General features: G+C 40.0%; 1 long non-coding RNA gene across 1 annotated transcript; it reads right to left on the bottom strand.

Moving 5' to 3' along the window:
• Positions 1-1,087: 1,087 nt before the first annotated feature.
• Positions 1,088-8,620, bottom strand: LOC132381291 (uncharacterized). Its single transcript, XR_009507994.1, has 3 exons — positions 8,490-8,620; positions 7,518-7,558; positions 1,088-1,118 (listed from the first exon to the last, which is right to left on the bottom strand). It is a non-coding gene; the product is annotated as an uncharacterized LOC132381291 (long non-coding RNA).
• Positions 8,621-10,487: the final 1,867 nt, after the last annotated feature.

Here is a 10,487-nt window from a genome sequence, read left to right as displayed (position 1 = left end):
TTATATCTGAGGAAGTATGGACAAGAATATGGAGACATCAATGGAAGTGTACCAGTTCACAGAAATGGAGGAAGTTTGGATGGAAAAACTCTAAGATATTTTACACCCTCTCAGAAATCCCATTATCATAGTAACCTCCCTGCTTGCTGGAGAAATTGTGGAAATCAAAATACAAATCATTATCATATTTTTTGGGACTGCCCTGTTATCAAAGACCATATATTTTGGATATATACCTCAAGAATGGTTGAAAGGAGATAAATATTTTATGAATATACTGTTGGTGGCTGGTAAAAAGACTCTTACTAGGAAATGGTTATCACAGGAGAGCCCAACTTTAAATACATGGATGGAAATACAATAGACATTTACAAAATGGAGAAGATAACAGCATCTGTTAATCATTAGCTGGAACAATTTGGTTCATACTGGGAAAAATGGTTTAACTACATAATTCCTCATAGGCCTGATTTTATTCTCACAAATCAATGAATCTGTTGTTTAAAAAAAAAATCACTCCCTATTTGTACATAGTTCTTTCCTTTTGCTTGTTTTTTCTTTCCACTCTTTTCTATAAGTGTATACCACAGATAAATACTTTGTGGAGATTTATGATATATATGTACAATGTCTGAAATACATCTTATGGAAATGTTTGAACTTCAATAAAAAAAATAAATTACAAAACAAAAGGTATCTGAAAACATGGTGACTAAATTTGTTGATGACAAAGGAAGAAAGGTAAGTTATGAAGAGAACATAAAAAAGCTGCAAAGGGATTTACTGCAGATAGGTCAAAGATATTCGAATGCTAGAAGTGTGGGAAAATGTGCAATAGTTTTGGTAGGATCTTGAAAAGATGGATGTAGAAAGGCTATGTTCCCTTGTGGAAGATTCTAAACTGGGATCACTGCTTAAATATATGCTCACTCATTTAAAAGATTTAGACTTTTTTTCCCTGAGTTATGAGCCATTTACCTTTGGGGGCATTCCAGTGGAAGCTGCATTTGAAGATCCCACACCGAAATTGCCTCAGCTTCAACCTGCTCAGAGGATCTTGCAACGTGATTAATAATATTTGAGCATTGCCGATCAAGTAGAACCAACTCCTGTGCAAGCTGAAAATAAATGGATATCCCACAATGAATGAGATGGAGTGAAATTTTACAGTCCACTGTTCACAACGGTGCTACTAGATCTACACATCTGATCATTTCTGATGCTAATGAGCAGAATTCCAAACTCAAAATTTAGTTCTCAACCAGTCCGTTTTTTTTCCAATATATGACCAGATAGATCATTTATAACTATAAGCAACGGTGAATATGTACTAATTACACTGGACAGCAAACTTTTTTGCAAGTATTGTTTACTCAGATTTATTTTTGTTTATGATAGACTACTTGAAGCTGAATACCAATATAATTTCCGAAGATTTGAATTACATACGAATTTGGAGAAACAAGTAACTAAGTATCATAGAATATAATGCACTTAATTGTATGATAATGCTGACACTTATCAATAGTTAAAATAAGTTAAAACGCTTTGCTGATTATTCTTATTTGTACAGTGTACTCAATGTCTGAAGCTTCTTGCTTAATTGTCCAGCAATGATCAACCAGCACTGATGCATTCCAATTGCCCTGATACTGTTTCTTCAAGATCTCAATGTCCTGCTGAATCTTTTACCATGCTTGTCATGTTCAGAGCCAAGATTTGCAGGGAAGAAGTCTGAAAGGGAATACAGAAAATTAATCTTTAGGGACATGGTGTACTTCAACCAGCTGCACATAGTTTGGTGTTCCGTCGTAACCAAGAAAATTTTCAACAATATCCTTGAATGCCTTCCATGCAATTTTTCTCCGTTCCCACAAGAAGTTCCTCAAATTGCCTGTCATTGACGACCTGTTTGATTTGTGGACCAAAAAAATGCCTTCCATCATCTTGGGGTTAGTTATTCTGACTTGTGATAGAGAAATTTCATGGTAATTTTCATGATCATCAGCCCAAGACCCATAGGATACACCCAAATTATTCAGGAAGTAAAATCTTTGTTGTCCAGTGTTATTGATTATATTTCCTTTCACAATTCTTTCATTGATAAAACAAATATGATCGTGTTGCTTGTTCAAAAATGTTCAAAATTTTCGTTCATTGCTGACACCTCATTGGATAATCATATCCATCAAATATACAAATTGTTATCAACAACCTGTCTATTGAAGAAACTCAGCAAATCAAGTATCATCCGGGGTGATGGGTGGTGGGGACTGGTAATTGTCAACATTTTGGACCAAAATCCTGCATCAGGAAGAAAAATAATGAGGAGAAATCAGAATCACAATCTGGTTTAAAATCACTGGCATATGATGTAAAATGTGTTGTTTTGTGGTAACAGTACATTCCAATACATAATAATAAAACTAAATTACAATAAAAAGTGTTATATAGTGCATAAAGAGTGGTAGTATTCATGGGTTCATTGTTCATTCAGAAATTCGATGGCAGAGGGGAAGAAGCTGTTCCTGAAATATTGATTGTGTTTCTTCAGGCTCCTGTAGTTTCTCCTTGATGGTAACAATGAAAAGACGGCGTATCTAGGTGATCATTGGTTGGAGGAGGGATTGTGAGGTTGCTAAGTGATGGGTGCCACCATTTTAATATGTCACCTTTGAAAGTGTCCTGGATGTTGGGGTGACAAGTGCTTACGATGGAGCTGGCTGAGTTTACAACTTTCTGCTACGTTTTCCAATCCTATGCAGTGGCCCCTCCATACCAGACTGTGTTGTGACCAGTTAAATGCTCTTGTTGCTCTCCATCTGTAGAAATTTGTAACTGTCTTTGATGACATACTAGTTCTCTTCAAACGTCTAATAAAATATAACCACTGTTATGCCTTCTTTATAATTGCATCAATTCTTGGATATCGAACCTCAGAGATATTGACTCCCAGGAACTTGAAACTGCTCATCCTTTCCACTTCTGATCCCTCGATGCGGACCGATGTGTGTTCCTCAACTTATCCTTCCTGAACTCCACAATTAATTCCTTGGTGTTTACTGAAGTTGAGTGAAAGGTTGCTCCTATGACACCTCGCAACCAACAGACCTACCTCACTCCTGTATGCCTCTTCATTACCATCCATAATGCTGCCAATAATAGTTGTGTTGGAGGCAAATAAATTGAAAGCAGTTGAGCTATGCCTGGCCAACAATCGTGACTGTAAAGAGGCTCGGCCAGAGGGCTAAGCACACATCCTTGAGGTGCACCATTGTTGATTGTCAGCAAGGAGGAGATGTTATTTCCGATCCACACAGACTGTGGCCTCCTAGTGAGGAAGTCAAGGATCCAGTTGAAGAAGGAGGTACAGAGGCCCAAGTTTTGGAGCTTGTTACTGAGAGTATGACCTTGTTGAACACTGAGCTGTAGTCAATAAACAGCAGTCTGAAGTAAGTATTACTATTGTCCTTGTGATCCAATACTGAGTGGAGAGCCAATGAAACTGCATCCACTGTAGATCTATTGTGGTGACAACAAATTGCAATGGGTCCAGCTCCTTGCTTAGGCAGGAGGTGATTCTAACCATGATTAAACTCTCAAATCACTTCATCACAGCAGATGGCCACTGGGCAGTAGTCATTGAAGCAGCTCATCCTGCTCTTCTCGGGCACTGGTATGATTGTCAACCATTTGAAGCAGTAGGAATCTCCAACTGTAGCAAGTGAGAGATTGAAGATATCCTTGAACATTCCCACAGCTGGTTTTCAGAGCCTGAGCAAATAATCTATTGGGGCCTGATGCCTTGTGATGGTTTACTCTCATGAAAGATGTTCTAACGTTGGTTTCCAAGGTAGATATCAGAAAGTCACCAGCTGCTGCGTGGATTCACAGAGATGTAGTTTTCTCTCCCTTTCAGAGCACATATAAAAGGTTTTGAGCTCATCTGGGAGTGAAACATCATAGACATTTATGATGATAGTTTTCACTTTGTAGGAAGTTATAGCCTGCAACCCTGCCAGAGCTGATGTGCATCCGATTCCATCTCTTACCCCAATCAGAATTGTTTATTGATCCTTAAAATAGCCTTCTGTAGTTTGTTCCTGTGTAGTTCTAGATCACTGGTCTTGAATGCCATAGATCTAGCCCTTGGCAAACTACAGACTCCTTCAAGAATCAATTGATTCTGGTATGGTTCCAGAGGAATGGAAAATAGCAAATGTCACACCACTCCAAGAAAGGAGAGAAGAAAAAGAAAGGAAGTTATAGGCCAGTTTGTTTGATTTCAGTGGTTAGCACGATGTTGGAGTCAATTTTTAAGGATGTGGTTTCGGAGTACTTGAAGGCACATGATGAAATAGGTCATAGTCAACATGGTTTCCTCAAGGGACAATCTTGCCTGACAAATCTGTTGGAATTCTTTGAAGAAATAATAAGAAGCATAGACAAAGGATAATTGGTTGATGGTGTGTACTTGGATTTTCAGAAGGCCTTTAACAAGGTACCAAACATGAGGCTGCTTAACGAGTTCAAAGACTATGGTATTACAGCAAAGATTCTAGCATGGATAAAGGAGAGGCTTATTGACAGGAGGCAAAGAGTGGGAATAAAAGGACCCTTTTCTCATTGGCTGCAAGTGACTAGTGATGTTCCAAAGGAGTCTGTGTTGGGTCCACTTCTTTTCACATTATATGTCAATGACTTGGAAGACTGAATTGATGTCTTTGTGACAATATTTGTGGATGATATGAAGGTATGTGAATGGGCAAGTGAGGAAGTAGAGAAGCTATGGAAGTACAGACATATTCTTCTTCTGGCTATCCATCCCATAAGAAGATGATGGTTCCTTTTGGTCAGTTAGTGGGGTTTGAGATACCCCACTCCTCAGGAAGGAACAGCGTGAGCGTGAATGGATTTTAGGTGAGTAGCGGGTTGCACAGGTCCAGACTCACCCTCTTGACATCCCCTCCCAGATTCAGTGGCATGGTGGGGTCCAAGACGTCTGGGGGAAGTTCTGTTTCAGTGAATGGCCAGACCAAGCTTCAATGCGAGGGATGCCCCTTCCACGCTTCACGGCATGTATTTGCTAGATGGCCATTGACCCTACAAGAGGGTTCATCCGCCCTTTGACAGGTCTTGACTTTCGTCCTGCAGGGTGTCTAGCCACCCTCCTCACCAGGCAAACCTGGTAAGGGAGCTGGTTTAGTCGCTGATCACCCAACCATGCAACAGGTAGTACAGACATATTAGGAGAATGGGCAAGGAAATAACAAATGGAATACAATGTTAGGAAGAGTACGGTCACGCACTTTGTTAGAAGAAATGAAAGTGTAGACTATTTTCGAAGTGGGGAGAAAATTCAAAACTCTGAGGTGCAAAGAGACTTGAAAAACCTTCTGCAGGATTCACTAAAGGTTAACTTGCAGCTTGAGTGTGTGGTGAGGAAAGCAAATGTGAAGTTAGCATTCAATTCAAAAGAACTAGAACATAAAAGCAAGGATGTAATGTTGAAGCTTTTAAAGCACTGGTGTGGCCTCACAAGGAGTATTGTGAGCTGTTTGGTGCCCCTTATTTAAGAAAGAATGGGTTGACATTGGGGAGGGTTCAGAGGAGGTTCAAAAGAACCAGGAATCAAAATACTTGTCATATGAAGAACGTTTGATAGCTCTGGGCCTGTACTCCCTGGAATTCAGAAGAATGAGGGGAGACCTCAATGAAACCTATCAGATGTTGAAAGGCCTCAATAGAGTGGATGTGGAGAGGATGTTTCTGAAGGTGGGAGAGTCTAAGTCTGGTGCACACAGCCTCAGAATAGAGAGGTGTCCTTTTAGAATGGAGATGAGGGGGTGTACTTAAGGCAGAAGTTGATAAATTCTTGATTAGTGTTTTATTCTTGATTAGGGTTTTAAGGTATATGTGAAGAAGGTAGGAGATTGGGATGAAGAAGGAAAATGGATCAGCCCTGATGAAATTGTGGAACAGACTCAATGGGCCAAATTGCCTAATTCTTCTTCTATACGTTATGGGTTTATGGTCTTTTGGAATCTCCTGGTTTATTTTCTGCTTTTGGTTTGGGCATGACTGGCACATTCTCGAAATCACACACACTCATCTACAGAGGTTTTAATGAAGTCAGTGACAACTGTGGCATATTCAATCAGACTCAAAGATAAACCCATGAATATTGTCCAGTCGACTGACTAAAAGCAATCTAGTAAGCACTCCTCTGCCTATGCACTGGAAATAGAAGTACAGCCAGCTGCAACACACAGCTCGAACCATATCATCAAGTTTGCCAATGACCGTGGCGGGTCTCATCAGCAAGAACGACGAGTCAGCTTACAGAGAGGAGGTGCAGCGGCTAATGGACTGGTGCAGAGCCAACAACCTGTCTCTTAATGTGAACAAAGCAAAAGAGATGGTTGTTGACTTCAGAAGGGCACGGAGCGACCGCTCCCCACTGAACAACCACAGCTCCTCGGTAGAGATCGTAAAGAGCACCAAATTTCTTGGTGTTCACTTGACGGAGAATCTCACCTGGTCCCTCAACACCAGCTCCATAGCAAAGAAAGCCCAGCAGCATCTCTACTTCTTGCGAAGGCTGAGGAAAGTCCATCTCCCACCCCCCATCCTCATCACATTCTACAGGGGTTGTACTGAGAGCATCCTGAGCAGCTGCATCACAGCCTGGTTCGGAAATTGCACCATCTGAGATCGCAAGACCCTGCAGCGGATAGTGAGCTCAGCTGAGAAGATCATCGGGGTCTCTCTTCCTGCCATCACAAACATTTACACTACACACTGTATCCGCAAATAAAACAGCATTATGAAGGACCCCATGCACCCCTCATCCAATCTCTTCTCCCTCCTGCCGTCTGGGAAAAGGCTCCGAAGCATTCGGGCTCTCACGACCTATGTAACAGTTTCTTCCCTCAAGCTATCAGACTCCTCAATACACGAAGCCTGGACTGACACCTTGCCCTACTGTCCTGTTTATTATTTATTGTAATGCCTGCACTGTTTTTGTGTACTTTATGCAGTCCAGTGTAGGTCTGTAGTCTAGTGTAGCTTTCTCTGTGTTTTTTTTTTGTGTAGTTCAGTCTAGTTATTGTACTGTGTCATGTAACACCATGGTCCTGAAAAATGTTGTCTCATCTTTACTATGCACTGTACCAGCAGTTATGGTCAAAATGACAATAAAAGTTGACTTGAATTGACTTGATTAGACTTTCCAAGGTGTGAGTGTGGGATGGTAGGTAATCTTAATGGTGGTATAGCATGGGGAGATGGCCAGCATAAAGAAGAGAGGTGTGGTAGGACAGAGTTAATTAATGGTCTAAACAGAGGAGGGTGGGGGTTGGAGATTGAGCAAGGAAGGGAGATGGGCAGAGGTAGGCAGACAATAAAAGAGAATAAAAGACAATAAAAGATGAAGCAAGGAGAGGGGGTTATTAGTTCAGCATTTCCAGTCAAATGAAGATTATTGTTCTGTGCACAAAATAAAGTAAGGTACCTACCAGTACAATGGGGACCATTCCTGCAGCAACATCACAGGTACCTAGGTTCAAACAACATACAGAGCAGAAATTATACAAAACAATGAAGGAAAACACTGTACAAAACAAGGCATTAGTTCATTTAAAAAAACTCAGAAAAAAGCTCATGGCTTTTCAAGGTGGTCCATAATGGTCCGTAAATAACTTATGACATGGATTTGTTAAACCTTAAATACATAGAACATGCATTTAACAATAAAAAATTATTAGACAATGTTATTGGGAATTTTAGAAATGAATACTTTGTTATTGCCTATATGACTAAGTACATTTACCTGTCCATGATTAGGTCACAATGGCAAGTATGTCGTTGCAGTACTGCCACCCAATGTTGAGTTCCTTCCCAAAATTCAGTGTTCATGGGGTTTTCATAGACTGTAAATTTTGCGCAGTTCCACCTCCCCCCCCCCCACAACACTTCTGTGTTAAATATTGTTAATCATCACCATTGAAACCCATCCCAAGCGTTAAACATCTGGATATAGCTCGTACGGCTTGGAAAACAGCCTCAAATTTGCAAGTGCTTCAGTGGTTCATGAGGAAAGCACACAATGCTCTGAGTGATTCACCTGAAATAACTTGTTTGTAATGAATAACTATTGTTCTGATGTACACAGTGAACATCAGCAGAGCTAAGATCAGTCTAATGAGCTGTACAGCTTTTCCTGCTCAACTGTGCTATTTTGAGAAGCTATCTGGACAGTAATATTGAAAAGACTAAGAACAGTTAGTACTTTTCCTACATATTTTTGCTGATCAGCCTCTGTCCATAAATATTTGTTGTGCATTTGTCTTGATAATAGCCTTTTAGTGTCCGTGTTGGTGACATTTTTCTCTTTCCAGGAAAGAAAAAGTTTCCATTTTATTATTGGGTTTTTAGTAAAATTATAACAGACTTACATCAAAGCAGCATCTATCATCAAAGATACTCACCACCCAAGCCATGCTCTTTTCTCACTGCTGCCATCAGGTAGAAGGTACAAGAGCCTCAGGACTCACACCACCAGGTTCAAGTACAGTTGCTGCCCCACAACAATCAGGCTCTTGAGCAAAAGGAGATAACTACGCTCATTCTACTGTTGGTGTTCCCACAACCAATGGTCTCAATTTAATGACCTTTTATCTTGTTATTTCATGTTCGTTATTTGTTGTTCTTTATTTATAGCTGCATTTGCACAGTTTGTTTTTTTATGGAACCTGTTTACAGTTACTGTTTTATAGATTTGCTAAGTATGCCAGCAGAAAAAGAATCTCAGGGTTATGTCTGGTGACATGTATGTATTTTGATAATAAATTTTACTTTGAACTATGAACTTTGAAATAGATGAAATGTTTTCCAGTCACATGTTTTAGGAAGAACTCCAGCTGTTAATTCAGAACTAAATTCAGAATCATCGTTGAATTTTAGTTCAGTTTAGTAGCTGATTAGAAATCTAATTTGGGGCAGGAATTTGCCTTTTGATGGAATTAAGGCTACACCCACACTAGACTGGATAATTTTGAAAACACCGGTTTTGCGTAAAAATGATAGGCATCCACAATATGCGTTTTTGAAAATATCTCTATCCACATTGAAACAGAGATTTCGGCGAATCTCCTCCTACTGGGCAGGCGCAGGACACATCTACCGAAAACAAGCTACATGTTTGGTGTTGAATCTCGCAGTAAAACCGTGTGTTTGTGTAGTTACAGACTAGAAAAACTTAAAAAATGATGGGCAGCTGTTGGCTCTCGTGCAGGAAAACTTAAAAATAAAAGAACCCAAATAGTGGAGCATACGGAGGCAACCAACAGGGAGTTCACGGACAGATTGACCCAGCTGATGACGAACATTGAAAAATTGACTAACTCTGTTGCATTAATAAAGTACCTTGTTAAATGTATACAACATGTCTGCATCAGTGTTATCTTGTATTTCCATACAATGTTACATTAGGCTGTTACACATCTATTGGCAGAGAAGTACTTGCATAAATAGGTAAACCACCTTCATATGAGCAAGGACTGAAAACAGGGCAAAGTGAGTATGCTTATTTATTCAGTAAGTTATGGGTTAAAGTATTTGGTGAGTACACTTCTAACCCTTCTGGCTTCAGTCTCATTGCCATCGGTTCTGAAATTGTTAAGTTGCGTTCAAGAAAACAATGAAATAGCGCGCTGCCGTCTGACAGCATTTTCAGATTTCTCCGGTTACCCCGTCCACACTGATCTGCCCAAGCAGCGTTTTCAAAAATACCCACCCTGGAAAGCGTTTCTAAAAAGCTCCAGTTTCTGGGTATGAAAACACCATTTTAGTGTGGACGGAGGGTAAAAACGAAGAGAAAAAGCTTCGGTTACAGATTTATCCGGTGTAGTGTGGACGTAGCATAAAACCAATGCACTTAACACTGCATGGTAAGGTTATCATCTTATTACTAACTGAAGAAAAATAATTGATCAGGTCTGTCAAAACTCGAAGATGCATTTTCTTTCAGTAGAATGATGGCATGTGTGGCTGTGGAAAAAGAAGATAGCTGATATTCCTTTATTTAAGAAAGACATCAGAGATAAGCCAAGTCATTATAGGCAGGTGAGACTTGTGTCAGTATAGGGAATTTATTGGAGTAGTTTCCAATAGACAGGAGTTCTGTAAATTTGGAAAGGCTGGGGCTGATTGGAGATATTTGATGATTGAGGAGAAGGCAGCAGAATGGGGTTGAGAGGGATAATAAGTCAGCCATGATTGAATGGCAGAGTAATTCTGCTCCTGTGTCTTATGGACTAACAGTATATTCAGCATGGCTTTGTGGGGGGGGGGGCGATTCCCTGTCTGAGTAATTTGATTTATTTCTTTCAGAAGATAGCAGAGGAAATTGTTGAAGGCATGACAGCAGATGTAATCGATAATACCTTAGCAAGTCAAGCTGATCCAAAAGGTTAAGGCACATCATA

Source organism: Hypanus sabinus, chromosome 25 (genome assembly GCF_030144855.1).
Source record: "Hypanus sabinus isolate sHypSab1 chromosome 25, sHypSab1.hap1, whole genome shotgun sequence".
Taxonomy (NCBI): Eukaryota; Metazoa; Chordata; class Chondrichthyes; order Myliobatiformes; family Dasyatidae; genus Hypanus; species Hypanus sabinus.
This window is presented reverse-complemented; position numbering and strand designations above follow the sequence as displayed.